The sequence below is a fragment of the Elephantulus edwardii genome, unplaced genomic scaffold (assembly GCF_000299155.1).
Source record: "Elephantulus edwardii isolate Elephantulus edwardi_28Jun2011 unplaced genomic scaffold, EleEdw1.0 scaffold00046, whole genome shotgun sequence".
In the NCBI taxonomy this organism is placed as follows: domain Eukaryota; kingdom Metazoa; phylum Chordata; class Mammalia; order Macroscelidea; family Macroscelididae; genus Elephantulus; species Elephantulus edwardii.
In genome coordinates, this window is record NW_006399796.1 from 2202743 (window position 1) to 2206991 (window position 4249).

At 37.4% G+C, this 4249-nt stretch overlaps 1 pseudogene; it reads right to left on the reverse strand.

Annotated features, from left to right (window-relative positions):
- LOC102865248 overlaps positions 1 to 4249 on the reverse strand; it is a 96496-nt pseudogene that overhangs the window by 65753 nt on the left and 26494 nt on the right.

Consider the following 4249-nt stretch of genomic DNA (forward strand, 5'->3'; position numbering starts at 1 on the left):
CTGTCATTTTGTTCAATTCTTTTTGGTGTTGTTGCTAGTTACTTTGGTCCATCCTGTTTTCTGTGGCATCTTCGTATGAAGGAAGTCTCTCAGTGTTTCCTGTAAGGCTGGTCTTGTTTTTACGAACTCCTTTAGGTTCTGTATTTCTGGGAATATTTTGATCTCTCCTTTGTACTTGATGGACAGTTTTGCAGGATAAAGTATTATTGGTGCAAAGTTGTCTTCTTTAAGTGCTCGATATATGCCATTCCATTGTCTTCTTGCTCGCATGGTTTCCGCTGAGAAATCTACACTTAATCTTATCTGTTCTCCCTTATAGTTTACTCTTTGTTTCTCTCTTGTTGCTCTCTGTATTCTCTCCTTGTCTTTGTTTCTAGCAAATTTGACAATGATATGCCTTGGTGTTTTTCTTTTAGGGTCTATTCTACATGGTGTTTGCTCAGCTTCTTGAATATATATTCTGTCATTCTTCATTATGACTGTAAAGTTTTCCTCTAGTAATTATTCTACAACTTTTTCAGTGCCTTTACTTGCTTTTTCCCATTCTGGGATGAACTTTGCTTTATCTTGTGAGAGCCAGTCTCAGTTTCTCTGACACACCTACACCCACTAACCCAATCATTGAGTCAATCGATCTCATCTAGGGTTTTCCTCTTTGTGCTGTCCCTCTACACTTCTGAGCACGATCTCCTTCTCCAAGGACTAGTCCCTGTTTGCAACGTGCCCAAAGCATGCCAGTCAAAGATTCAAAATTCTTTCCTCCAAGGAGTAGTTTCAGAATAGAATTGTTTTACTAGGCCAAGGTGTTTTCAATACTCTTCTCCAGCACCACAACTGAAAGGCAACAATTCTTCTGTTATCCTTAGTCATTGTCCAGCTCTCTGATGCATAATAACTAATTGTTAAGACCATGGCCTGGATCAGCCACACCTTAGTCTCTAGACTGGCATCATTGCTCTTCAGTACTCTGGATGACATGCTTTTCCAATGCAATTAATCTTTTTATCTTCTAGCTTCTGGTACCAAGAACATTGATTGTGGAGTCAAGCAAGTTGAAGATGTTAACAACCTCAATCTCTTCTCCGTCTATCATAGTGTTGCCAACTGGCTCCATGGCAAGGTGTTTGTTTTCTTGACTCTGAGCTTCAATCCATATTGAAGGCTGCAGTTCTTGACTTTTTGCAACTAATGTCTGAGGTTCTAATCAGTTTCAGCAAGCTGGGTTGTGTCATCTGTATAATGCAGATTGTTGATGAGTCTTCCTGCAATCCTGATGCTACATTCCTCCTTACAGAGCCCACCCTCCCAGATGATTTGTTCTGCATATAGACTGAAAAGGTACAGAGAGAGATAGACTGCATCCCTGATGTACACTTTTCCTGATTTTCAATCATGTAGTGTTTTCTTGCTCTGTTTTGATGGCTGCCACCTGGTCCAAGTATGGGTTTCACATAAGCACAATCAAGTATTTGAGGATTTCCATTCTTCTCAGAGTCAGCCACAGTTTGTTGTGATCCATACAGTAAAATGCCTTTGCATAGTCAATGAAGCACAGATAGACATTCCTTTGGTATTTTCTGCTTTCAGCTAAAATACATCTAACATTGACTATAGTATTCCTAATTCCATGACTCTTCTAAACCCCACCTGCACATCTGGCAATTTTCTGTTGATATGCTATTCTGGTTATTTTGGGATAATTTTCAGCAGACTCTTGCTTGCATGTGGTATTAACGATATTGTTTCATAATTTTCACACTTTGTCAGGTCATCTTTCTTTGCAGTGGGAATAAATATAGGTATCTTTCAATCTGTGGCCGTACCTGATGGCCTACATAGGAATTAGATTAATTACATATGTGGGAAAAAAATAATTGGAAAAGCTTAGTATCAGCTGTGAAAACTAGGCCAAGTGCTGATTTTGGACCAGATCATCAACTACTTGTATGCATGTTCAAACTGAAGACAAAGAAAATAAAATTAAATCCATAAGAACCAAAGTTTGAGTTTGAGTCTATTCCTCTAGATTTGAAAAAAAAAACCAACACAACTCAGGAACAGGTTTAAGCTCTTGAATACTAAAGAACAAAAATCAAACGAGCTGTGGGAGTCTATTAAAATAATCACCCAAGAAGAATGCAAAAGGTCTTTACAAAGATGGAGGAAGACGAAAAGATCAAATTAGATGTCAGAAGGAACTCGGAGTATTGCAATAGAGTGCCAAGAAGCTAAAGAAAGCAAAGGGAAGAAATGAAAGAAATCAAGGATATGAACAGAAAATTTCAAAGGGAAACGAAAGACGATAAAGTAACGTATTGTAATGAAATGTGCTAAAAGCTATAGTTTAAAAGTCAAAAGGGACTCGTGCAGCATTTCTTAAACTAAAGAACAAATTCAAGCCTGGAGTTGCATTACACAAGGATGTTGTGGGCAGAATGTTGAATCTCCCAGAAAGCATCTGAACAAGATAGGAGGAGTGAGTACACAGAGCTGCACACAGAATAATTTCATGAAACTGTATATGATCAGGAGCCTATGGTGGTGAAGAAGGAAATTCAAGCTGCCCTGAAGAAATTGGCAAAAAACAATACCCCAGGAATTGACAGCATACTAACTGACATATTACAACAAACAGATGGTATCCTGGACACACACCAGGTTGCACTCTTTCATAGGGGTAAGATTTAACAGAACAATACCAGCTTTCTGGAAGGTCTGAGAATAAGCCTGACAGTCTACTTTTCAAGCTTTCTCTTTTCATTTGACCATAATAGACAAGAATTCAAACTCTCGAGAGATATTGTGGCAAGTTCCATATCATGAAGCATAGAAATCACCCACACAAAGATTTTTACTTTCTATAATTTTTTCGTTGAAAATCTGAGGAGCTCTATGGAGACTTGAAGTAAAAATCCTAGACCCCGGATACTTAGGAAATATGCATCCCTACTCCATCTATTGTAGCTATAATAGTGATAAGTTTTATTTGATATTTGAGGAAAAAAATCTTATCTCAGTGTATCTCGGAACATTTTCTTGGGCACAAAAATAAACAGTAAACATTGCCAACATTGTTTAATTCAGTTAAAGTCTCAGCCTTTCTTTTCCATTCTGGCGTTAGCGTTTGACATGAATGACATCATGAACAATAAAAATCAACCATCCAGACTTCATCAGGTTTTCTTTGTTAACTAGTTCATTGAAAGTGGTGGGTGTAAAGAATACCACTGAGGGATTCTCAACATCCTCTATGAACTCTAAGATCAATTCTGCAGAGTGATGTCCTTAATATTCATGAATTCAGGACTACCACTATAGTTGCATAAGACTGAATATTGCAAAAACTACAGTCCCTTATGAGCTGTACAATCCAATGAAACAACTTTAAGCTGACAGTGAAGACACTTTGATAGGTAAATGAAAGGGGGAAAATCTGGTGTGAAAAACAATGTATATGAATTTTATGAGCTTTTTATGTAAATCAATATAAAATAAAAAAATTTAAAAACTAATAAAGCACACAAATAAGGGTACTTTGAAGCCTTCTGTAACTCTGGCAATAAAGCTCAAAAAGAGGGACACCAAGGGGCAAAAACAACAACAAATAAACAATCCATGGTTCTCTGTCATTGGCATGAAAATTTTGAGCACCAAGTGTGGTAACATGAGAATGAACACTTTCTTTGGCAAAGGCAGCAATAGCATATAGAATCATCTTTCCATGACGAATTTCATCTTATTTGGTTCCTTATCCTTTAAATACTGCTAGATATGGCTGTGAAACTAGAGAAGTCTGGTGCAGAATAGCAGTCAAATTTGCCAATTTGAATATGCTCATCTTTTAGCAAGAGCTTTCAGTTTCTTCAGCTCAGAATCATGTGTGTTTGCAGACCATTGCTAAAAATATGGAAGATTGTTCATTATTTCCACATACATTCTTTACCATCCAGTGAATTAAGAAACTAAGTGACTCCACTAGAAAAATAGACTGCAGTATTTATTTTACTATCCACACTTTTTAAACTTTTTTTTCCTTGTATACAACTGACTGAAGGAGATCTATATTTGTTCCCATTCCAAAGAAGTGTGACCCAACAGAGTGTGGAAACTATAGAACAATGTCAGTGATTTCACATGCAAGCAAAATTCTGCGGAAGATTACCCAAAAATGACTGGAACAGCACATCAGCAGAGAACTGCCAGAAGTCCAGGCTGGGATTAGGAGGGGTCGTGGTACTAGGGATATTGT